This window comes from Lissotriton helveticus, chromosome 9 (assembly GCF_964261635.1).
Source record: "Lissotriton helveticus chromosome 9, aLisHel1.1, whole genome shotgun sequence".
In the NCBI taxonomy this organism is placed as follows: domain Eukaryota; kingdom Metazoa; phylum Chordata; class Amphibia; order Caudata; family Salamandridae; genus Lissotriton; species Lissotriton helveticus.
Window position 1 is genome coordinate 76,594,012 of NC_136070.1, and position 26,467 is coordinate 76,620,478.

The 26,467-nt window shown below is 49.7% G+C and overlaps 1 protein-coding gene and 1 long non-coding RNA gene across 3 annotated transcripts in view; one reads left to right on the plus strand and one right to left on the minus strand.

Moving 5' to 3' along the window:
* Positions 1 to 26,467, minus strand: part of RAB15 (RAB15, member RAS oncogene family) — a 327,048-nt gene that overhangs the window by 183,193 nt on the left and 117,388 nt on the right. The gene's annotated exons all lie outside the window — the stretch shown is intronic.
* The window catches only part of LOC144780951 (uncharacterized), a 120,806-nt gene continuing 103,841 nt past the window's right edge, over positions 9,503 to 26,467 (plus strand). The window contains exon 1 of the long non-coding RNA XR_013600846.1: positions 9,503 to 9,634. This is a non-coding gene — a long non-coding RNA (uncharacterized LOC144780951). The remainder of the gene's footprint in view (positions 9,635 to 26,467) is intronic.

Sequence of the window (26,467 nt, forward strand, 5' to 3'; positions counted from 1 at the left end):
ACTTTGTAACCCTCACTGACTTTTGTAACACATCTTGTACATTGATTTACAAAGTTACATGATTTATTGCCAATGTATAATGTGTATGTTAAGTAAAGCGCTCCGACACTTTGCATTGGTATGAGTAGTGCAATAAAAAATAAAATTGTGGTATTAAAATGGTCATTTGTGTAAATACTGGGACAAACCGACACATCTGACATTCTGAGTGCATGTATATCTCTTATATGCAGGGAATGAATGAAGTCAAAAGCTGGACCTGGGAAGTAAGAACAAGCTGTGTGCCAGAGGTCAAGTTTGTTGACCTCTGAGGCGGAAGCCGGAGGTGTGTTGTTTGTGCTTATTATTGTTGTTTTAAAACCGAAATTCTCACTTATCACTGCACTGCTTTTAAAAAAAAACTGCATTTACCTGCTTGTAAAGCGCTCGTTCTAGCGCCAAGCAGGGTCGACTTCATTCCCCCTGACACAGCCGATCGAGGGCTGACACAGGGAAACTCCCCTCCACCGCCATTGCCGCTCGAAGGGCAGACACGCCCACTTAGAATCCACGCCCCCTTGTGGTATTTAAACGCTGAAATCTAGCGACCCCACAAGTTTGTTGACTTCTGAGGCGGAAGCCGGAGGTGTGTTGTTTGTGCTTATTATTGTTGTTTTAAAACCGAAATTCTCACTTATCACTGCACTGCTTTTAAAAAAAACTGCATTTACCTGCTTGTAAAGCGCTCGTTCTAGCGCCAAGCAGGGTCGACTTCATTCCCCCTGACACAGCCGATCGAGGGCTGACACAGGGAAACTCCCCTCCACCGCCGTTGCCGCTCGAAGGGCAGACACGCCCACTTTGAAGCCACGCTCCCTTGTGGTATTTAAACGCTGAAATCTAGCGACCCCACAAGTTTGTTGACCTCTGAGGCGGAAGCCGGAGGTGTGTTGTTTGTGCTTATTATTGTTGTTTTAAAACCGAAATTCTCACTTATCACTGCACTGCTTTTAAAAAAAAAACTGCATTTACCTGCTTGTAAAGCGCTCGTTCTAGCGCCAAGCAGGGTCGACTTCATTCCCCCTGACACAGCCGATCGAGGGCTGACACAGGGAAACTCCCCTCCACCGCCATTGCCGCTCGAAGGGCAGACACGCCCACTTAGAAGCCACGCCCCCTTGTGGTATTTAAACGCTGAAATCTAGCGACCCCACAAGTTTGTTGACTTCTGAGGCGGAAGCCGGAGGTGTGTTGTTTGTGCTTATTATTGTTGTTTTAAAACCGAAATTCTCACTTATCACTGCACTGCTTTTAAAAAAAACTGCTTTTACCTGCTTGTAAAGCGCTCGTTCTAGCGCCAAGCAGGGTCGACTTCATTCCACCTGACACAGCCGATCGAGGGCTGACACAGGGAAACTCCCCTCCACCGCCATTGCCGCTCGAAGGGCAGACACGCCCACTTAGAAGCCACGCCCCCTTGTGGTATTTAAACGCTGAAATCTAGCGACCCCACAAGTTTGTTGACTTCTGAGGCGGAAGCCGGAGGTGTGTTGTTTGTGCTTATTATTGTTGTTTTAAAACCGAAATTCTCACTTATCACTGCACTGCTTTTAAAAAAAACTGCATTTACCTGCTTGTAAAGCGCTCGTTCTAGCGCCAAGCAGGGTCGACTTCATTCCCCCTGACACAGCCGATCGAGGGCTGACACAGGGAAACTCCCCTCCACCGCCATTGCCGCTCGAAGGGCAGACACGCCCACTTAGAAGCCACGCCCCCTTTATCTACCTCAAATGTGCCGGCCATACCAGCGCAGCGGACGAGCGCAGCGGGAGCGCCGTTTGCGCGCCGAAGGCGCGCCTAAGGCAAGCCCGTCTGCGCCCGTCCGCGCACGACCGGGCACAGGGCCAGACACCATGCCGGACCCCACTGCCACAAGGAGACATTACTCTCGTCGAGATCTCCTCAGCCTCAGACCTACTAGAAACAGCAACTGTCATGCCATATCCGACCCCACCGACCCCTTCACTATATGCAATTCCTGCAAAATTGGAAATTTAACCGTTCCCAGTACTACCCCCCCGCTCCCGGGGCTCAAAATAGCGACACTCAATTGCAGATCGCTGCCAAAACACGCCCTACTCATAAACCATATTATCGTCGATTACGAGTTAGATATACTTTTTCTAACCGAAACATGGATCACCGGACACTCTAACTCCGACATAGTCTCAGCCCTCCCCCCGGGCTTTCTTATCATGTCCCAACCTCGTCCTCTTGGTCGAGGAGGCGGACTTGCTATCATTCACCGAGACTACTTTACCTGTCGATCCACGGAGACCCAGATCCAGGAGTCGGAGAGCTGCCATTTCTCGCTCCAGCTTTCCCCGACCAACTCCCTGTCGGGCCTTTTGGTCTATCGGCCCCCAGGGCCCTTCGGCTCATTCTCTGCTGCATTTCTGGAAACCGTCGCATCCTTGGCTCACCTAACATCTAACTTCCTGATTACAGGTGACCTCAACATCCACTTCGACGACCCATTCGACACAGGAGCATCCGACCTTATTTATGATCTGGGCGCCTTCGGCCTCACCCTGGCTAACTCAGGAGCCACGCATTTGAAAGGACATCTGCTCGACCCTGTGTTCTCCAACATTCCTGCCCTTCAGTTCACTAACTCCCTCCCCCTCCCGTGGACAGATCACTTCTTGGTTTCGGTCTTCCTCCCAGGTTCTTTTACAAAACCTTATAAACCTCCTACCTTCACCAAGAACAGATCCTGGGCCAGACTTTCGGTTGAAGACTGGGCCCTGGCTCTGGATGCCACCTCCCCCAGTCTCACAGCCGACCCCGCCATCGCGGACACTCAGGTTAGAGACTGGATTTCTTCCTCCCTTGACAGCCTCATTCCTTTAAAAAACCGGGAGGTCAAAAATAAGATCAAGGGCCACGCACCTTGGTATAATCCCGACCTCAGAGCGCTCCGTAAAGAGTGTAAAAAGGCCGAGAGAGTGTGGAGGAAAGACTGGCTTCACAGTAACAAAGACAAGTATAACCTGGCAGTAAGACGCTACAAAACTGCCTTGAAGTCAGCCAAATCGTCATATTATGACATTAGAATCAAAACCGCTACAAACTCCTCCAAGGAATCATACCGGATAGTTAAAGAACTACTGAACATCCCTACAGCACCCTCTTCTCACTCCCCCCCCCCAGACAGAAGTCAGGATCTGGCCAACTATTTTGATTCTAAAATCTTGCGGATACTGGACTCCCTACCCACCTTTAGCCCCCCTTCCATCTCGGACATAGCGGACGGTAACAACAATCCACAGCTGGACACTTTCAGAGCAGTCTCCCTTCCTGAAGTCACTTCCACGCTGGAGAAAATGAAAAGCGGTTCCCCTCTCGATCCAGCCCCGGCTAGATTCCTAAAAAAGGTATCTCACATTATAGCCACTATCATCAAGGACCTTATCAACACTTCCTTGTCGGAAGGCACGGTGCCCCCCAACTGGAAGAATGCAGTCGTGAAGGCCCTGTTAAAAAAGCCCCAACTCAACCCGGACGACATGGCTAACTACCGCCCTATCTCACTGCTCCCTTGTATCAGTAAGATGGCGGAAAAGCTAGTCAACTCGCAACTGTCCCAATTCCTTGAGACTAACCATCTCTTGCGCCAATCCCAAACCGGGTTCCGACCCGGCCATGGTACGGACACCGCCCTCCTCTCTGTCATCGAGGAGGCAAGGGGCATTCTGGACTCAGGAGGATCGGTGGCAGTGATCCTCCTGGACCTTAGCGCCGCCTTTGATACGGTGGATCACCGTGTCTTATTACATCGCCTGGCCAAGGCAGGTATTGTGGGCACGGCGCGAGCATGGATTGAATCCTTTCTCTCCAACCGCTCCTTCCAGGTGTGGGACGGTAACTCTCGGTCGGTACCTCTTCCTCTCAAGAACGGTGTTCCCCAGGGGTCGTCGCTCAGCCCCACCTTGTTTAATGTTTACATGGCCCCCCTGGAAGACGTAGTAGCCCCTTATGGGATTAAAATAATAAACTACACAGACGACACTCAATTAGTCGTCTCCTTGTCTCACCTGGATAACCATCCTGACAACCTGCTGAACTGTCTTCAGGACATCCACACCTGGATGTGTGACTCGGCCTTGAAGCTGAACGGTGCAAAGATCGAGATCATGCTACTGGGAAACAAATGGACATCCATTCCACCTTCAGTTTGGCCTGACTCCTTTGGCGAAATCCCCACACCTAAAAAGGAGATCAAAACTCTAGGAGTGTGGTTGGAACCCGACCTAACCATGAAGACGCAGGCGACCAAGACTGCTGGTACGTGCATTGGTCTCTTGCGTTCGGTGCGTAAGATTCTACCCCTTCTCCCCCCGCTATCTAGGAAATTACTGATCCAGGGACTTGTTTTAGCCCGGCTCGATTACTGCAACGCCATCTATCTCGGGGCTCCGGAAAACACCCTGGCCAAACTCCAACGCACCCAAAATGCGGCGGCTAGACTAATCATGAACCTTCCCCCCAGAGTGTCAGCCAAGCCTGCCCTCAAAGCCCTTCACTGGCTTCCTGTCCGCCAGCGAGTAGAATTTAAAGCCCTGTGCACCACCCATAAGCTTATCAATGGAGTTGGCCCAGCCGCACTAAAACACATGGTTATACCTTACAAAGCTTCCAGACCCCTCCGCTCTGACGCCGAACATCTGGCCACTGTACCAAAATTCAGGAAGGCTAGAACCGGCGGCCGTCGCTTTGCGGTCAAAGCCTCCAAAGGCTGGAATGCACTCCCTCACAGCCTTCGTCTGGAACCCTCGCACACCCTGTTTCGTAAGAAACTCAAGACCCTTCTGTTTCCCAAATAATCCCTCCCCTCTTTTTTCCCCCTTTTTGGTCTGAACAGATTTATAGCGCGGGGATGCCTACGGGTCACCAGGCGCTCTAGAAATCATAAAATAAATAAATAAATAAATAATAAATATTTCCCCTTCTTTGCATCCAAGTGTGAGGCTTTAGACCGCACCCAGCCACGATCAAATTGGAGCAAAAGGAGGCCCGATGGACCCTTACCTTTAGCCTTTATCTTTGGCCCAGAGGGGGTGAAAATAAAGAAACCCTTTCCTGCCTGCATGTTGCTGCTGGGAATGGAAATCAGACTATGTGAAGGTGCTGCTGAACATGTCCTGATGTCTGGAAACTACCCCTGTAACACGTTCAGCCTATTTCAGTGGACCCAGCTTCTTGGCACAATGGGAAACATCTACCCTTGACGCAGTCTATCCGTTTGTACCCCTGACTTGTGCACTGGTACCACGACTGTACTGCTCGTATCGGGCGTTTCCCCAGGAGGCTGGAAGGGTGGGAGCCAGTAAAGGGTAAAGGGGGGGGGCGGCTATTTTGCAGCAGTGCAGCAGTTTTAAAAGCACAGCAAAGTTCATTGTATATTCCGCAAATTTCAGGCAACAATAAAAAATGTCAACTTAACTCCGGTGATTAAGGTACCTGTTGGAGAGAGATGGGAGTTTTGTCTAGTGGCAGTTTTGACTCATCTAAGGTAGTGCAGAGGGTTAATATTCCTGCTGCAAGGAACATGCACCATGCATATCAAAGAACGATATTTTATGTGCATAGCTCTGTGGGTTACTGCTTTTGTCACTTAGATTATTTTGTTACTGTGCAGTTCGTAAGTTACAATCATAATCTAGCACAGTGAGCTATGAACTGCCACCAAAGAGCTGCACGCCAACTGCATGGTACAAGTTAGTAAGTTATGGTTTTTCCCCAGTTTTTTATTATCCTAATGCTGCCAAAAAGGTATGTTTGGGTAGAATTAAATTCTTATAATTAAAGTCAACCCTAACTACTGAGTTGTGTTTTGAATCCTAGGTTTGTGCTTCTCCAGACTAAGCACTCTTAAAATGTGCCCACCCGTATGAATGACATGTGAATCCTACACCTTGTAGTCCCCTTCACCTTATGTAGCAGTTTCTAAACACTGATTTACACACATATGATTCATTGTCTCTGTATTTGTGCGTTATGTAGAATGCCTCGACACCCTACACTGGTATGAGAAGCGCTATAAAACAAATAAAATGAGAGTGGGGCTATGGAGAGATGAGAGGCACTGTTGGAAGGTGATAGCGACGGAATAATTGAAGAGCCCCAACAAAGATTGTCGTATCTTGGGGCACTGTAAGGTCATCATTTACGATGCTTTAAAAGCCAATACAGTTCAATATATATTGACAAATGTGTTGTAGAATGCACCATTTTTTCCAAAATGTTCTTGGGTGGGGGAGACCCCCCACCCTTGACTCCATTCCCCAAAAACATTATTTGTAGTGGTCAGGGTTGCTCACTGCACACGCTGTACTAGGGTTGGTCTAACAAAATTTGCCAGGGCTGCCTTGGGGTCCCGGTCCGGGCCTGACTGGTAGCAGCACAAATCCAGGCTCGCCAAAAGACTTTGTGGGTCTCCAGTCTCCAGCGAGATGAGGGGCCCTTCTCTGGTTTTATGGCGACACCTGGTGGAGGTTAAGTGTACCACTTGCTGTACCAAGAATATCGCACCACAGAGGCCCTGAAAAGACCGGATCTGGGCAGGTATTCCTTGCTACTCTCCTCTTGTGGTGGTTCTGCACAAACATCCGCCCTCTAGAACTATCTCCTGCGCCAGTCCAGGCGTGAAGAAGACCCTTTGACTCTCTAGAGAGATTTGAAATATTACTTCTTCGTGGGGGCCTACGTGGACATTTTATTTTTATAGCGCAAATTTATAGCGCAAACTTGACCCATGCGGATATCAGAGCACTTTACAAATTTTGCAGAGAGCAGTACAGTGATAACAATAAAGTCCTATATGAAGAAGAAAAATACAGGATGCACTGTGAAGGCCCAAGCCAGGACTTTCCACAACTGAGCCCCACCGGCGACCAACCCACAAAAATGAATGGTACCCACTGGGTGGACAACCCAGCTGGAGGCGTAGGCAGATGGCAGGGCACCTCTAACCAGGGTGCATGGGTGGGGGGTTGCTCTACCATCCTCGTGCACGAGGCAGGGCAGCTGCGCAGGATTCTTCTGACTACACCATACCTGCCAGCGTTATGCCCCAAGGAAAGTTATTAGGAACTGCACGACTGTGTGTCTCACAAGCCCCCCGAGATTGATCAATAACAAATGACATTGCTCGATGTATTCAAACTTCAGCGGTTCTTGTGATTGAAACTGGACACAACATGTTGCCACAAGGGGTTAGAAGCAGGGCCCGTCTCAGTCGAAGCACTACATCACGAGTAAAACTCCCATGGCAGAACTAATAGGAGTTAACCCCCCCCCCCCCCCCCCGCACCCCAACAGAACCATCAGTCCGGTAGATGCCTGTTTAACACTCTCTGCTGACACAGGCGGTCGCCCGGGCGAATATCACAGGCCCTGGAAACTGCGTCATAACAAGGGCACACAGGGAGCAGCATGAAAGGGTGAGCCGAGACATCTATAATGTATTTACCTCTTGATCTGCCCGCATGTCAGAGCCTCTGCTTCCATAATAAAGCACATGCATCTCCAAGGAGAAACCCGAGAGCCTGAGTAGGTATAAAATATAAATACCTGCTCTAAATCTCAGGGCAACTGGAGTGCTGCGCGGGAGCCACACGGGGGGACATAATTAGCTGAACAGTCAGATGCAGCAGCAAATATACATTTTAAACTACTTCAGGCATCTCCAGCAGGGGCGTGGTCTTCCCTGGCCTCGTCATTTACAGATAGAATTGTTTTATTTATCTCTTGTGACGTCAAGCCAAGGAACCTTAATTAACATTAGTGTTACAGGTGTGCCTCTCCGTGGTTTGTCTCAGGCTTCACGAAATTATTGTACCTTTCCATTAGGAAATAAAATACAAGTGATTGACGTATGTTAATTACAAAGTCTCTGGACTTAAGAGGGGCGGTTTTAAAGAGACCACAACTCGCCTTTCCTACACACAGTTGAACAAACCAATTGGTGTGGGGCCCTCCTTCGCTCCACAGAGCCAGGGCCTGGTGTGTTTGGTGTGGACAGTGAACCTCTGGTGCCACTAGTGGACTGCCTGGGTATTCACTGAAAGGACCTGGGCATTCACTGAAAGGACCTGGGTATTCACTGAAAGGGCCTGGGTATTCAATGAAAGGACCTAGGTATTTACTGAAAGGGCCTGGGCATTCACTGAAAGGACCAGGGTATTAACTGAAAGGGCCTGGGTATTCACTGAAAGGGCGTGGGTATTCACTGAAAGGACCTGGACATTTACTGAAAGGGTCTTGGCATTCACTGAAAGGACCTGGGTATTTACTGAAAGGACCTGGGTATTTACTGAAAGGACCTGGGCATTCACTGAAAGGACTTGGGCATATTTCTCTGATTTGCCCTGCATCTGCCCCGGTCCCTTTCTTTCTCGGGTTTTTTGTCAAAGCACCGGGACACTCCCAGAAGTAGCCGTGCGCTAAAAGACCCGTTTTAACATAACATAACATAACTTAAAGGGCCTGGGTATTTACTGAAAGGATCTGGGTATTCACTGAAAGGGATTGGGTATTCACTGAAAGGGCCTGGGTATTTACTGAAAGGATCTGGGTATTCACTGAAAGGGGCTAGGTATTCACTGAAAGGACCTGGGTATTCTCTGAAAGGACCTGGGTATTCACTGAAAGATCCTGGGTATTTACTGAAAGAGCCTGGGTATTTACTGAAAGAGCCTGGGTATTTACTGAAAGAGCCTGGGTATTTACTGAAAGAGCCTGGGTGTTTACTGAAAGAGCCTGGGTGTTTACTGAAAGAGCCTGGGTATTTACTGAAAGAGCCTGGGTATTTACTGAATGGGCCTGGAAATTTACTGAATGGCCCTGGGTATTCACTGAAAGGACCTGGGTATTTACCAAAAGGATGTCAAACCCTAACTGACGTCATTTGAACCTGTGGCTCTAGCAGCGGACTGTCTGGGTATGTACTGAAAGGATAGCAAACCCAAAATGACGTCATGTGAACGTGTGGATTTAACGGACTGTCTGGGTGTGAAGCATCTTCAGGGCTCGAGTCGGGGTACCACGCGGGTAGACGGCGTCCCCCCACTCATTTTCCAGGGGGGATGCCGTCCCCCCTGCTTACTTATTAAAACGCCGTAACGCCGTCCACCCTGCGCTGGCCTGCTCCTTCAGAATGCGATACAGAGCGCACCGACCAAAGCACCATTTCCGAGTGAAGCCTGGGACTTATCACCACTCCCACCGCCCACCTCTATCGCAGCTCATGCAACCCGCCCCACCCCTTCTTAACCTTGGGGGTGGGAGGGGACTTGGACCTACCAGTGGAGCAAGGACGTCTGTGGCCAATCAGTGGTCATAGCAAACGTCACTGGGTGGGTGTCTCTGCACCTCAACAGTCCAGCCCTCGTGCGCCATGCCCTTTATTTTTCGGGCTTTTGTTGCTCTGGCTCCTTTTCCTTTTGACCGGATCCGGATATCGACGCGGTCCTCAGTCCCTGCCTGGCCTCGCCTGCTGCTGCTGCCTGACCTGCTGGACACTTCCCTTCCTGCATCCTCGACCTACACCGTCACCGAGGAAACCATTTTCAGCTTCAGTTTCACTTTTAAGGTAAGTGTAAGCAAATTTAATGGCCACTCGTTTTTCACTCGTTTTTTTGTGCCTTTCTGTCTTCTGTTCGACTCGTTTTTGCCTTGTTTTGTGTTCCTATCTGCCCTTTGTTAGACTCGTTTTCCCCTTGTTTTTGTGCCTATCAGCCCTCTGTTAGACTCGTTTTCCCTTGTTTTCCCCTTGTTTTTGTGCCTTTCTGCCCTCCGTTAGACTTGTTTTTGTGCCTTTCTGTTCGACTCGTTTTTCCCTTGTTTTTGTGCCTATCTGCCCTTTGTTAGACTCGTTTTCCCCTTGTTTTTGTGCCTTTCTGCTCTCCGTTAGACTCGTTTTTTGAGCCTTTCTTCCCTCTGTTCAACTCGGTTTTGCCTTGTTTTGTGTGCCTATCTGCCCTTTGTTAGACTCGTTTTTCCCTTGTTTTTGTGCCTTTCTGCCCTCTGTAAGACTCGTTTTTCCCGTGATCTTGTTTGTATGTGATCTGTTTTGTATGTATGCTTTTATGATCTTTGGTGATTAAACAAAGTCTTTGAAATGATAAAAAAATGAACTGTAGGAAAGTCTGGACCAATTCATCTCTCCTGCTTATCACCAGTATTCGCTAGTCTGTAGTTTGTGCCACCAGTGAGTTTCAGCCAGAGAATGTAAGTTCAAACTTAGAATTTTAATGGACAATCATTTGATGACTTAACTATTTTATTTGGTTTTTCTAATTCTCCCTTTTGGAGTTGGCAACCCACATCTTCAGTATCAGGAGACACTGGGCGTGGCTTGTCCTTGTGACTACAAAGGCAGAAGTGCACAAACTTTGACCATGTGCAGCAGAATATGTCTACAAGTAGTTTCTAGTCAAGCCATACGCCTCTCCTTGTGGCCAAAGAGCCTTTTGTAAACAGCCTTGAGCCAGGCACAGCAGGTTCCGGTTGCAAGGCAGGACCTTTGCTATGCTTTGCACATGGTCCCGATAGCCCCAGGCACCTCAATGCATATTCTTAGACCATGCGCACTGTGCAATAGGCTTTAAATGAAGGCCCCTGGGCCTCTGACCAAGAACCATCACCTCGTCACCCATCGCTCTAGAGCAACATTCTGCAGATGTGCATGTGTGTTCTGCACTTGTCATAGTGTTTTACCATTTCCACCTACCACTCTAAATCTGCCTAATGGGAGCTTGTGTCTGTGAAGATCTTATGCAGTTGTAAAGGTGCCCTAACCACGGAATTTCGCTACTTTAAAAAGGTTCTTGGATATGAAAAGGAGATTGATGAAATTACACCTCCTCCTCTGACCTTGAGCATTAAAAAGCACATGGAGGTCTATAGGATCTTAATGACCGATTGCTCTAGGTTGGTGGTTTTTGCAGTTTCAATATTCCTTATGGTTGCTTGGATTTGGAGTTCAAAATGTATCTGCGCTAGCGATGTGCAACTACCTGGTTAACCAGGTGGGAAGGCCTAGTTTGGAACATCCTCTTGTATTTTGTATTACATGCTGCTATGTTCCTTGCTGATTGTGCTATTATGAAATTTAAATTGTGTTTCTATCTGTGCTTTTGCGACTGCACTTTTGTTTTAAATTTTGACTTTTATTTCTGTTGTAATCGAATCTATTGATATTTGTTGCACAAACTCACTTCGAATAGCTATTGTGTTCTCATAGCTTTACGCAGGCCATAGGTGGTGTATATACAGCTCATATAAAATGATACTGGTCCTTCTGTTTGCGACAGGGAGGATTTGGGAACTTCCATTAAGTATTGTACTAATTAGAGAGGATCCATGAGAATAAAATGTGTACTTCTGCGGTTTTTCATTTGAATGGTATTTGTCGACTTTGCTTTGCTGTCTGTTACTTTAACTACCAGTCATGGATCATTCAGGCAGCTCTGGGACACATGTTAAAGTGTTTTCTGTTTATATTTTAAATATGTACTGATTAGAGGAAAAACAGATTTAGGTGATTTTTCCTACCTTTTTTTGTACCAACCAAAACATTAAAATATTGGTCAAACCAGTAAAAATCAGTCAGAGGGTAACTCAAGTTACAATTTCCTCATTAATGTTCATAAACCTCATGGGCCCTCCTCTGCCTCTTTGGAATCCAATGCCGTATGTCAGCAGGTGGTTGAGTGCTCATCGCCATGCAGATGATACTCAGTCTAGAAAGGTAGATCCTACAGCCCAGCACAATAAAAGATATGCAGACGCATGGGTGTTTTTTAATTGATGGTTTTCAATGCTATAAGCGGTCTCCCAAATTTTCCATGGTCAAACATCCTGTGGCAGTATAACTTGTCCCATAATGTCTGCAATAACAGATGTACAGAGTATCAGGCTGAAACTGTACAGAGTGCACCTTGTATTTTTTTTCTCATGCCCACAGAGTATTACACTTGTCAGTATATTTAAATGTGGTGTTCTAGGTAGCGTAATAAATTTTGTAGTTTTGATAATCACTATTGTAGTTTCTAGCATGTGGTTTTCTTTGGGGTTTTTTCAACGCACAAACTCTGCTTTTGTTCATAGTGCCATGTTTTAGTATGCCTCACTTACAGCACTAATGGCTTGACTAATGTAGTTGTATGCCAAACTTCATCCATATTTGGGCTGTTAATTCCCCCACACAGGGACCTTAAGTCACAGGCTTAAGTACTGAGCAGCTTCAATTGTTAAATCTTGCAATACGTGCAAGTGATAGATCTGCCTCACATGTGATGTCACTTCCTGCCGTGATATCAATTCATGTCGTGATGTCACTTCCTGCTTTGATGTCACTTCCGGTTGTGATGTCACTTCCTGTTGTGATGTCACTTCCTGTCGTGATGTCACTTCCTGTCGTGATGTCACTTCCTGTGATACCACCTAAATTGGAGAGTCCCCCCACATCTTTTTTTAGGACTTGAGCCCTGAGCATCTTAGAGTAAATATATTGGGTGAAGGTCGATATGCGAATTTGGAGGAGTGAGGGGGGCATGCTGCAGTTCATTTCAGGAGGTTAGGGGGCCACCGTTACCTGCACGTAAAGGTGTTCATGGGAAGGGCAGTTAGTTGCCTCTCAGCACGTGGACTGCAGTGCGCCCTTAGTCATCTGTACATTTCAGTGTGTTTGATATTTTCAAAGTGCCGTAGTCCATTTCTAAGCGGTCTCAGTTTTGGCAGATAACGGATCGGATGCATGGAGGGAACTAGCGACTGGCAGAGGACCACACACGTGGCCAATTACCGGAGCCGGGATTTGATCCCAGTTTCAGGTCAGAGAGTCAACTGCATGGTGTCTCCTCGCTGCAGGAAGGAGTAGAGAGCAAGAGACAGGCTTCAGGGGGGAGGGGGGGGGGCCTCCAGAGCAAAGATGCGCGGGGTCATGCTGCATGGGGACTGTATATAGATAGTGTAGTGCGCGTGCAAGTAGGCGGGTCCCTGCAGAGACAGCAACGGAGAGGTCTCCATAACAAAGATGTAGGGGGGTGGTGCCACACTGAGACTGTAAGTAGTGTCATGATTGTGTAGGTAGTCCGATGCCTGCAGAGAGAGTCGCACAGAGGCCTCCAGAGACGAGATGCGAGCAGGATTGCTGCAAGTAAATGCTGTAATGGTGTGCAAGTGGTCACAGGCTGCAGGGACAGTCGCAGAGAAGACTCCACAGTAAAGATGCGAGAGAGGCACATAGGCTGTAAATTCTGTAATGGATGCAGAAATGCTGCACATAGGCTGTAAATCGTGTAACGGATGCAGAAATGCTGCGAAGAGGCTGTAAATTCTGTAACAGATGCAGAAATGCTGCGCAGAGGCTGTAAATCCTGTAACGGATGCCGAAATGCTGCGAAGAGGCTGTAAATCCTGTAACAGATGCAGAAATGCTGCGCATAGGCTGTAAATCGTGTAACAGATGCCGAAATGCTGCGCAGAGGCTGTAAATCGTGTAACGGATGTAGAAATGCTGCACATAGGCTGTAAATCGTGTAACGGATGCAGAAATGCTGCACATAGGCTGTAAATCGTGTAACGGATGCAGAAATGCTGCACATAGGCTGTAAATCGTGTAACGGATGCAGTAATGCTGCACATAGGCTGTAAATTGTGTAACGGATGCAGAAATGCTGTACATAGGCTGTAAATCGTGTAACGGATGCAGAAATGCTGCACATAGGCTGTAAATTCTGTAATGGATGCAGAAATGCTGCACATAGGCTGTAAACCGTGTAACGGATGCAGAAATGCTGCGCAGAGGCTGTAAATTCTGTAATGGATGCAGAAATGCTGCACATAGGCTGTAAATCGTGTAACGGATGCAGAAATGCGGCACATAGGCTGTAAATCGTGTAACGGATGCAGAAATGCTGCACAAAGGCTGTAAATCGTGTAACGGATGCAGAAATGCTGCACATAGGCTGTAAATCGTGTAACGGATGCAGAAATGCTGCACAAAGGCTGTAAATCGTGTAACGGATGCAGAAATGCTGCACATAGGCTGTAAATCGTGTAACGGATGCAGTAATGCTGCGCAGAGGCTGTAAATTCTGTAATGGATGCAGAAATGCTGCACATAGGCTGTAAATCGTGTAACGGATGCAGAAATGCGGCACATAGGCTGTAAATCGTGTAACGGATGCAGAAATGCTGCGAAGAGGCTGTAAATCCTGTAACAGATGCAGAAATGCTGCGCAGAGGCTGTAAATCCTGTAACGGATGCCGAAATGCTGCGAAGAGGCTGTAAATCCTGTAACAGATGCAGAAATGCTGCGCATAGGCTGTAAATCGTGTAACAGATGCCGAAATGCTGCGCAGAGGCTGTAAATCGTGTAACGGATGTAGAAATGCTGCACATAGGCTGTAAATCGTGTAACGGATGCAGAAATGCTGCACATAGGCTGTAAATCGTGTAACGGATGCAGAAATGCTGCACATCGGCTGTAAATCGTGTAACGGATGCAGTAATGCTGCACATAGCCTGTAAATTGTGTAACGGATGCAGAAATGCTGTACATAGGCTGTAAATCGTGTAACGGATGCAGAAATGCTGCACATAGGCTGTAAATTCTGTAATGGATGCAGAAATGCTGCACATAGGCTGTAAACCGTGTAACAGATGCAGAAATGCTGCGCAGAGGCTGTAAATTCTGTAATGGATGCAGAAATGCTGCACATAGGCTGTAAATCGTGTAACGGATGCAGAAATGCGGCACATAGGCTGTAAATCGTGTAACGGATGCAGAAATGCTGCACAAAGGCTGTAAATCGTGTAACGGATGCAGAAATGCTGCACATAGGCTGTAAATCGTGTAACGGATGCAGAAATGCTGCACAAAGGCTGTAAATCGTGTAACGGATGCAGAAATGCTGCACATAGGCTGTAAATTCTGTAATGGATGCAGAAATGCTGCACATAGGCTGTAAATCGTGTAACGGATGCAGAAATGCTGCACATAGGCTGCAAATTCTGTAATGGATGCAGAAATGCTGCACATAGGCTGTAAATCGTCTAACGGATGCAGAAATGCTGCACATAGGCTGTAAATTGTGTAACGGATGCAGAAATGCTGCACATAGGCTGTAAATCGTGTAACGGATGCAGTAATGCTGCACATAGGCTGTAAATCGTGTAACGGATGCAGAAATGCTGCACATTTATTTATTTATTCATTTATAAAGTTTTATATAGCGCGGACTAGATCCAGAAGGATATCAGAGCGCTTTACAGTTGTAGGGAAGGTAACAATCAGAACTTGAATCAAACATGGGTAGTAAAATAAACATAAGATCAATAGTTCACGCATAACAGGTATTAAGTGAATAATCAAACATGAATAATAGCAATCAATATTGTAAAATCTAAACATGAGTTATATGGGGCTTATACTAAGCATTGAATCAAGTGGTAAGCAGCTGATAAACATTTACAATGTCATATGCTCGGTCTCTTTAAGATTTCCCTGTCATCTGGTCGCATGCCCCTGCATGCAACATGTTAGTATTTCTGGCTGGGTGTCGGAAGGCGGCCGGCCAAAAAGACTTGTGCACTTTAAACCTAAGAGACCTGCCTATCATTACTTTCTGCTGCTGCCTGACTGGGAGCAGCAGAAAGTAAAAAAACCTACCCCCTGTTCTGACGCTTTGATCGGCCCGGGGTCTTGAAAAATAAAATGGTAATTTATTAACATATATTTTTCTATCCCTGGGGCATTTTTTTACTGGGCGACACCCCTCCGCCTTAAACGGAGGAGCCACCTCTGTACAGGATGTTGAGCCGATGCCGAGACTCAAACCTGGTTTCCCAGCTCAGAAGTATGAAGCTCTGGCCATTATGCCACATCCTCTCCCTAGTTGTAGGGTTCCATGGCTCTTGTTTAGGCGGTGCTAACAGGAGAAATGGGCTGGTTAGAAGCCATCTCCTGAAGAGAGCCCCAGCACTTATTCTTTTTACAAATTAACCACTGGCTGGGTCTCACCACCCCACCCCCCACACACTGAAATTAACTGAGGCTCCTCCCCCAGAGGCGCCCACCTCCCAGTTTGAAGAGCTCTCTACTAGGCACCGCTGTATATGGCTCTGCCGTTGTAGGCTGTAAATCGTGTAACGGATGCAGAAATGCTGCACATAGGCTGTAAATCGTGTAACGGATGCAGAAATGCTGCACATAGGCTGTAAATTCTGTAACGGATGCAGAAATGCTGCACATAGGCTGTAAATAGTGTAACGGATGCAGAAATGCTGCGCAGAGGCTGAAAATCGTGTAATGGATGCAGAAATGATGCGCAGAGGCTGCAAAACGTGTAACGGATGCAGAAATGATGCGCAGAGGCTGCAAATCGTGGAATGGATGCAGAAATGATGCGCAGAGGCTGCAAATCGTGTAACGGATGCATAAATGCTGAGCAGAGGCTGTAAATAGTGCAATGGATGCAGAAATGCTGCGCATAGGCTGTACATCGTGTAATGGATGCAGAAATGCTGTGCATAGAGCTGCGCATAGGCTGTAAATCGTGTAATGGATGCAGAAATGCTGCGCAGAGGCTGTAAATCGTGTAATGGATGCAGAAATGCTACGCAGAGGCTGTAAATCATGTAATGGATGCAGTAATGCTCCGCAGAGTCTGTAAATCATGCAATGGATGCAGAAATCCTGCGCAGAGGCTGCAAATCGTGTAACGTATGCAGGAATGCTGCATGAAGGCTGTAAATAGGGCAATGGATGCAGAAATGCTGCGCATAGGCTGTAAATCATGTAATGGATGCAGAAATGCTGCGCATAGGCTGTAAATCGTGTAATGGATGCAGAAATGCTGCGCAGAGGCTGTAAATCGTGTAACGGATGCAGAAATGCTGCGCAGAGGCTGTCAAATGTGTAACGGATGTAGAAATGCTGCGCAGAGGCTGTAAATCGTGTAACGGATATAGAAATGCTGCGCAGAGGCTGTCAAATGTGTAACGGATGCAGAAATGCTGCGCAGAGGCTGTAAATCCTGTAACGGATGCAGAAATGCTGCGAAGAGGCTGTAAATCCTGTAACAGATGCAGAAATGCTGCGCAGGGGCTGTAAATCGTGTAACAGATGCCGAAATGCTGCGCAGAGGCTGTAAATCGTGTAACGGATGCAGGAATGCTGCACATAGGCTGTAAATTCTGTAATGGATGCAGAAATGCTGCACATAGGCTGTAAATCATGTAATGGATGCAGAAATGCTGCACATAGGCTGTAAATCGTGTAATTAATGCAGAAATGCTGCACATAGGCTGTAAATTCTGTAATGGATGCAGTAATGCTGTACATAGGCTGTAAATCGTGTAACGGATGCAGAAATGCTGCGCATAGACTGTAAATCGTGTAATTAATGCAGAAATGCTGCACATAGGCTGTAAATTCTGTAATGGATGCAGTAATGCTGTACATAGGCTGTAAATCGTGTAACGGATGCAGAAATGCTGCACATAGACTGTAAATCGTGTAATTAATGCAGAAATGCTGCACATAGGATGTAAATTCTGTAATGGATGCAGTAATGCTGTACATAGGCTGTAAATCGTGTAACGGATGCAGAAATGCTGCGCATAGACTGTAAATCATGTAATTAATGCAGAAATGCTGCACATAGGCTGTAAATTCTGTAATGGATGCAGAAATGCTGCGCATAGACTGTAAATTCTGTAATGGATGCAGAAATGCTGCGCATAGACTGTAAATCGTGTAATTAATGCAGAAATGCTGCACATAGGATGTAAATTCTGTAATGGATGCAGAAATGCTGCACATAGGCTGTAAATTCTGTAATGGATGCAGAAATGCTGCACATAGGCTGTAAATTCTGTAATGGATGCAGAAATGCTGCGCATAGACTGTAAATCATGTAATTAATGCAGAAATGCTGTACATAGGCTGTAAATCGTGTAACGGATCCAGAAATGCTGCGCATAGACTGTAAATCGTGTAAGGGATGCAGAAGGAGTCAGACACTCGAGCCCTGGGGAAATCAGAGGTGGGAAGACGGCGGCAGCAGCTGAGGACACCCAGGCGCCTCGCTGCGCCCTCGTCACGCCAGGGGTGGCAGAGCACGACAGAGGCTGGTGGCCGCGCCAACAGGTGCCAGCACTTGTGCACCCAGAAGCACCAAGCGAGATAACACGAGCTTCTCAAAGGTGACAGGTGGCAGCGGAGCCCGGTCTGTGCTGCACAGAAACACCTGTGCCCTCGATGGGAACAGCCAGGCGACGATTCTAGAACAGAGCCCGGCTCTGCTCACGCTGGGAAAGGACACCGTGTTCTAGGAAACCGGAGGTACGGGCTGCCGAACCTAATCTGAAACCTGGCCCGGCGCCAGGGCCTCGCGGAGCAGGTGAGGAATTAGACGGATATGATGAAAAGTAATTTCCAAATGGGCCAATCGTTTGCTTCACGAGCTCCGGGGCCGTGCCTAGTGCTGGGTGATGCTGAATGAGTGCTCCGAGGCGCTGGAGGCGGCAGCAGTGAGGGATGCGCGGGCAGCAGTGCGGCCCCAACCTGTGGTCCAGCCATACCACTCGCCCACACTCTGAGACATGTTTCAAATGCCACCTTTGAGTCCAGCTATCACTGAGAGCATGAATAGTATTCGAGTAGGAAATGTGCTAGGACTTACAGCCCACCAGGCAAATTTGAATTTTGCCGGCTGGAGCGCTCCCCATGAGCAGAATCCAGGCCATGCACCGGGTTTTCTGCAGTAAGGTTGGGACGCCAATCAAGAACGCCCTATGGCTTTGGCCTTAGGTCAGGATGTCGTAGCGTCAGGCCGGGATTCGAGTCCACTGCAAAACTGAGCGTCCTGCAAGGGCTTCACCTTTGGAGGTAAAGAAAAGGAGACACAATGCCTGGCCCGCTTCCAGCCCATTCCAATCCAGACAGAAGATGGAGGCCACTCCCCCCAGCCCTGGCTGCCACACACAACCAATGGCAGCAGGCCAACTACTTTGTGGTGCCTGAGCAATAGCCAACAAAGGGAGCATTCCTATTGGCTGCCCAGCTTCCAACGTTCCATCCAGGATGTTAATGCAATTTAATCATGTTCTTTACATAAACTGTTCGAAAGCAAACAAGAGGCAAACAAAAAAAAGATGTGCGCTAAATATTTATAGTACCATGTTTATAAATTGCATGGCTAAATATATAGCCAGCAATGAATTTCAAAGGAAAAGCTGTTTTGGCTGAAGGGTACCAAATGTGCTGTGCACTGCGTTGCCCAGCAACGCAGTGCTGCACAGCAAGTCTCTCCTCCTCATTTTAGAAACAAGCAGCTCCCTATCAAGTTTTGTAAGAGGAACTTTCGTTCTTGCTGCTAACAAAAGCCACGTGGAATACTGTAAGCTTAGGTAGGGCTCAATATTGCATTTTTTGTCATTATTTCGAGGCGCTGGGAAAAATAATCGGCACTCTTCCCTGATTTAATGGCACTAAATGTTTCGACTTCGGAAAGATGGAACCCTGAGTTGGCCCAGCTACACCCAGGATCTGCGGATGACATGCCAATGTCAGCAGAGGGCACTTAGCTCGCTGAGACACTTTTTTTTGCCCATTGATTTTCTCTTTCATAACATGGTGTCAGAGAATCCACAAGTAGTTTAGTAAATTAAATAAAGTCAAGTGCATCCATTATTTACATAGCTTAAACTGTTTACCGAGGGTTTGATCCTCGTGAGCAGAATCTATGCATAATTCCTTCATTTCTTTATGCAGCATTCCACCTTTTCTTGAATATCTCGTTCAGCCGCTGGCGCACATACATTATACATAGAAACATAGCTCGCCTAGATTATGTAAATACACTTAATTAAACCTTACACTTGGAGAGCTGCATTTCGCCTGTCGCTTACATTTTCAGTGCTTTGTGGAACCTAACTTTGGGGGTGACCTGTGAGGAGCCGCACAGTCCATTTGGGTGCAGGGCCTGGCAGAACACACAGGCTGTGGCTTTTAGTAACACAACTGCCACACGTAGCGCTTTACAAAACTGCTTAATACGTTGATAAATGAATAAAGAGTGTCAGTGGTAGCAGAATTGTCCATCAGAGGCGGAGGGCGCGGCCAGAAACGTTTGAGTGTGGTGGACCTCACCTGGGACCCCTGGCAGCCTCACCCTCTCTCTTGGGAGCATCTTCAGAACCCCTGGCAGCCTCGCCCCCTCTTAGGAGCATCTTCAGAACCCATGGCAGCCTCACCCCCTCTTAGGAGCCTCTTTAGAACCCAAGGCTTCCTCGCCCCCTCTTAGGAGCATCTTCAAGACCCATGGCAGCCTCACCCCGTCTGAGGAGCATCTTTAGAACCCAAGGCTTCCTCGCCCCCTCTTAGGAGCATCTTTAGAACCCATGGCAGCCTCACCCCCTCTGAGGAGCATCTTCAGAACCCCTGGAAGCCTCACCCCCTCATAGAAGTCTCTTCAGGACCCCTGGCAGCCTCACCCCCTCTTAGGAGCATCTTCAGAACCCATGGCAGCCTCGCCCCCTCTAAGGAGCTCCCAAGAGGGGGTGAGGCTGCCAGGGGTTCTGAAGATGCTCCTAAGAGGGGGTGAGGCTGCCATGGGTTCTGGAGATGCTCCTAGAAGGGGGGGTGGCTGCCAGGGGTTCTTAAGATGCTCCTCAGAGGGGGTGAGGCTGCCAGGGGTTCTGAAGATGCTCCTCAGAGGGGGTGAGGGTGCCATGGGGTCTGGAGATGCTCCTCAGAGGGGGTGAGGCTGTCATGGGTTCTGAAGATGCTCCTAAGAGGGGGTGAGGCTGCCATGGGTTCTGAAGATGCTCCTAAGAGGGGTTGAGGCTGCCATGGGTTCTGAAGATGCTCCTCAGAGGGGGTGAGGCCCCAATGGGTTCTGAAGATGCTCCTAAGAGGAGGTGAGGGTGCCATGGGGTCTGGAGATGCTCCTCAGAGGGGGTGAGGCTGCCATGGGGTCTGGAGATGCTCCTCAGAGGGGGTGAGGCTGCAATGGGTTCTAGAAATGCTCCTAAGAGGGGGTGAGGCTGCCATGGGTTCTAAAGATGCTCCTAAGAGGGGGTGAGGCTGCCAGGGGTTCTAAAGATGCTCCACAGAGGGGGTGAGGCTGCCATGGGTTCTAAAGATGCTCCTAAGAGGGGGTGAGGCTGCCATGGGTTCTGAAGATGCTCCTCAGAGGCGGTGAGGCTGCCAGGGGTTCTAAAGATGCTCCTAAGAGGGGGTGAGGCCCACAAGGGTTCTGAAGATGCTCCCAAGAGGGGGTGAGGCTGCCAGGGATTCTGAAGATGCTCCTCAGAGGGGGTGAGGCTGCCATGGGTTCTGAAGATGCTCCTCAGAGGGGGTGAGGCTGCCATGGGTTCTGAAGATGCTCCTAATAGGGGGTGAGGCTGCCATGAGGTCTAAAGATGCTCTTAGGAGAGGGTGAGGCCCCAATGGGTTCTGAAGATGCTCCTAAGAGGGGGTGAGACTGCCATGGGTTCTGAAGATGCTCCTAAGAGGGGGCGAAGCTGTCATGGGTTCTGTAGATGCTCCTAAGATGGGGTGAGGCCCCCATGGGTTCTGAAGATGCTCCTCAGAGGGGGTGAGGCAGCTGTGGGTTCTAAAGATGCTCCTAAGAGGAGGTGAGGCTGCTATGGGTTCTGAAGATGCTCCTCAGAGGGGGTGAGGCTGCCATGGGTTCTGAAGATGCTCCCAAGAGGGGTTGAGGCTGCCATGGGTTCTGAAGATGCTCCTAAGAGGGGGTGAAGCTGCCATGGGTTCTAGAGATGCTCCTAAGAGGGGGTGAGGCAGCCTTGGGTTCTAAAGATGCTCCTAAGAATGGGTGAGGCTGCCATGGGTTCTGAAGATGCTCCTAAGTGGGGTTGAGGCTGCCATGAGGTCTAAAGATGCTCTTAGGAGGGGGTGAGGCCCAAATGGGTTCTGAAGATGCTCCCAAGAGGGGGTGAGGCTGCCAGGGATTCTGAAGATGCTCCTCAGAGGGGGTGAGGCTGCCATGGGTTCTGAAGATGCTCCTAATAGGGGGTGAGGCTGCCATGAGGTCTAAAGATGCTCTTAGGAGAGGGTGAGGCCCCAATGGGTTCTGAAGATGCTCCTAAGAGGGGGTGAGGCTGCCATGGGTTCTGAAGATGCTCCTAAGAGGGGGCGAAGCTGTCATGGGTTCTGTAGATGCTCCTAAGATGGGGTGGGGCTGCCAGGGGTTCTGAAGATGCTCCTAGGAGGGGGTGAGGCCCCCATGGGTTCTGAAGATGCTCCTCAGAGGGGGTGAGGCAGCTGTGGGTTCTAAAGATGCTCCTAAGAGGAGGTGAGGCTGCCATGGGTTCTGAAGATGCTCCTCAGAGGGGGTGAGGCTGCTGTGGGTTCTGAAGATGCTCCTAAGACGGGGTGAGGCTGCCGTGGGTCCTAAAGATGCTCCTAAGAGGCAGTGAGGCTGCCATGGGTTCTGAAGATGCTCCCAAGAGGGGTTGAGGCTGCCATGGGTTCTGAAGATGCTCCTAAGAGGGGGTGAGGCTGCCGTAGTTTCTAAAGATGCTCCTAAGAGGGGGTGAGGCTGCCATGGTTTCTGAAGATGCTCCTAAGAGGGGGTGAGGCTGCCATGGGTTCTAAAGATGCTCCTAAGAGGGGGTGAGGCTGCCATGGGTTCTAGAAATGCTCCTAAGAGGGGGTGAGGCTGCCATGGGTTCTAAAGATGCTCCTAAGAGGGGGTGAGGCTGCCATGGGTTCTGAAGATGCTCCTAAGTGGGGTTGAGGCTGCCATGAGGTCTAAAGATGCTCCTAAGAGGGGGTGAGGCCCACATGGGTTCTGAAGATGCTCCCAAGAGGGGGTGAGGCTGCCAGGGGTTCTAAAGATGCTCTTAGGAGGGGGTGAGGCTGCCATGGGTTCTAGAGATGCTCCTAAGAGGGGGTGAGGCTGCCATGGGTTCTAAAGATGCTCCTAAGAGGGGGTGAGGCTGCCATGGGTTCTAGAAATGCTCCTAAGAGGGGATGAGGCTGCCATGGGTTCTAAAGATGCTCCTAAGAGGGGGTGAGGCTGCCATGGGTTCTGAAGATGCTCCTAAGTGGGGTTGAGGCTGCCATGAGGTCTAAAGATGCTCCTCAGAGGGGGTGAGGCCCACATGGGTTCTGAAGATGCTCCCAAGAGGGGGTGAGGCTGCCAGGGGTTCTGAAGATGCTCCTAGAAGGGGGGGTGGCTGCCAGGGGTTCTTAAGATGCTCCTCAGAGGGGGTGAGGCTGCCAGGGGTTCTGAAGATGCTCCTCAGAGGGGGTGAGGGTGCCATGGGGTCTGGAGATGCTCCTCAGAGGGGGTGAGGCTGCCATGGGTTCTAGAAATGCTCCTAAGAGGGGGTGAGGCTGCCATGGGTTCTAAAGATGCTCCTAAGAGGGGGTGAGGCTGCCATGGGTTCTGAAGATGCTCCTAAGTGGGGTTGAGGCTGCCATGAGGTCTAAAGATGCTCTTAGGAGGGGGTGAGGCCCCAATGGGTTCTGAAGATGCTCCTAAGAGGGGGTGAGGCCCACATGGGTTCTGAAGATGCTCCCAAGAGGGGGTGAGGCTGCCAGGGATTCTGAAGATGCTCCTCAGAGGGGGTGAGGCTGCCATGGGTTCTGAAGATGCTCCTAATAGGGGGTGAGGCTGCCATGAGGTCTAAAGATGCTCTTAGGAGAGGGTGAGGCCCCAATGGGTTCTGAAGATGCTCCTAAGAGGGGGTGAGCCTCACCCCGTCTTAGGAGCATCTTCAGAACCCACAGCTGCCTCATCCCCTCTGAGGAGCATCTTCAGAACCCATGGGGGCCTCACCCCCTCCTAGGAGCATCTTCAGAACCCCTGGCAGCCCCACCCCATCTTAGGAGCATCTACAGACCCCATGACAGCTTCGCCCCCTCTTAGGAGCATCTTCAGAACCCATGGCAGCCTCACCCCCTCTTAGGAGCATCTTCAGAACCCATTGGGGACTCACCCTCTCCTAAGAGCATCTTTAGACCTCATGGCAGCCTCACCCCCTCTTAGGAGCATCTTCAGAACCCATGGCAGCCTCACCCCCTCTGAGGAGCATCTTCAGAATCCCTGGCAGCCTCACCCCCTCTTGGGAGCATCTTCAGAACCCATGTGGGCCTCACCCCCTCTTAGGAGCATCTTCAGAACCCATTGGGGCCTCACCCCCTCCTAAGAGCATCTTTAGACCTCATGGCAACCTCAACCCCACTTAGGAGCATCTTCAGAACCCATGGCAGCCTCACCCCCTCTTAGGAGCATCTTTAGAACCCATGGCAGCCTCACCCCCTCTTAGGAGCATTTCTAGAACCCATGGCAGCCTCACCCCCTCTGAGGAGCATCTCCAGACCCCATGGCACCCTCACCCCCTCTGAGGAGCATCTTCAGAACCCCTGGCAGCCTCACCCCCTCTGAGGAGCATCTTCAGAACCCATGGCAGCCTCACCCCCTCTTAGGAGCATCTTAAGAACCCCTGGCAGCCACACCCCCTTCTAGGAGCATCTTCAGAACCCCTGGCAGCCTCACCCCCTCTTAGGAGCATCTTTAGAACCCATGGCAGCCTCACCCCCTCTTAGGAGCATTTCTAGAACCCATGGCAGCCTCACCCCCTCTTGGGAGCATCTTCAGAACCCATGTGGGCCTCACCCCCTCTTAGGAGCATCTTTAGACCTCATGGCAGCCTCACCCCCTCTTAGGAGCATCTTTAGAACCCATGGCAGCCTCACCCCCTCTTAGGAGCATTTCTAGAACCCATGGCAGCCTCACCCCCTCTTAGGAGCATCTTTAGAACCCATGGCAGCCTCATCCCCTCTTAGGAGCATCTTCAGAACCCATGGCAGCCTCATCCCCTCTTAGGAGCATCTTCAGAACCCATGGCAGCCTCACCCCCTCTTATGAGCATCTTCAGAACCCTTGGCAGCCTCATCCCCTCTTAGGAGCATCTTCTGGACCCATGGCAGCCTCACCCCCTCCTAAGAGCATCTTTAGACCTCATGGCAGCCTCACCACCTCTTAGGAGCATCTTAAGAACCCATGGCAGCCTCATCCCCTCTTAGGAGCATCTTCAGAACCCATGGCAGCCTCACCCCCTCTGAGGAGCATCTTCAGAACCCATGGCAGCCTCACCCCCTCTTAGGAGCATCTTAAGAACCCCTGGCAGCCTCACCCCCTCTTGGGAGCATCTTCAGAACCCATGTGGGCCTCACCCCCTCTTAGGAGCATCTTTGGACCTCATGGCAGCCTCACCCCCTCTTAGGAGCATCTTTAGAACCCATGGCAGCCTCACCCCCTCTTAGGAGCATTTCTAGAACCCATGGCAGCCTCACCCCCTCTTAGGAGCATCTTTAGAACCCATGGCAGCCTCACCCCCTCTTAGGAGCATTTCTAGAACCCATGGCAGCCTCACCCCCTCTTAGGAGCATCTTTAGAACCCATGGCAGCCTCACCCCCTCTTAGGAGCATCTTTAGAACCCATGGCAGCCTCACCCCCTCTTAGGAGCATTTCTAGAACCCATGGCAGCCTCACCCCCTCTTAGGAGCATCTTTAGAACCCATGGCAGCCTCACCCCCTCTTAGGAGCATCTCTAGAACCCATGGCAGCCTCACCCCCTCTTAGGAGCATCTTCAGAACCCATGGCAGCCTCATCCCCTCTTAGGAGCATCTTCAGAACCCATGGCAGCCTCATCCCCTCTTAGGAGCATCTTCTGGACCCATGGCAGCCTCACCCCCTCCTAAGAGCATCTTTAGACCTCATGGCAGCCTCACCACCTCTTAGGAGCATCTTCAGAACCCATGGCAGCCTCACCCCCTCTGAGGAGCATCTTCAGGACCCATGGCAGCCTCACCTCCTCTTAGGAGCATCTCCAGAACCCATGGCAGCCTCACCCCCTCTTAGGAGCATCTTCAGGACCCATGGCAGCCTCACCCCCTCTTAGGAGCATCTTCAGAACCCCTGGCAGCCTCACCCCCTCTGAGGAGCATCTTTAGAACGCATGGCAGCATCACCCCCTCTTAGGAGCATCTTCAGAACCCAAGGCAGCCTCACCCCCTCTGAGGAGCATCTTCAGGACCCATGGCAGCCTCACCCCCTCTTAGGAGCATCTTCAGAACCCCTGGCAGCCTCACCCCCTCTGAGGAGCATCTTTAGAACCCACAGCTGCCTCACCCCCTCTGAGGAGCATCTTCAGGACCCATGGGGGCCTCACCCCCTCTTAGGAGCATCTTCAGAACCGACGGCAGCCTCACACCCTCTGAGGAGCATCTTTAGAACCCCTGGCAGCCTCACCCCCTCTTAGGAGCATCTTCAGAACCCAAGGCAGCCTCACCCCCTCTGAGGAGCATCTTTAGAACCCATGGCAGCCTCACCACCTCTTAGGAGCATCTTCAGAACCCCTGGCAGCTTCA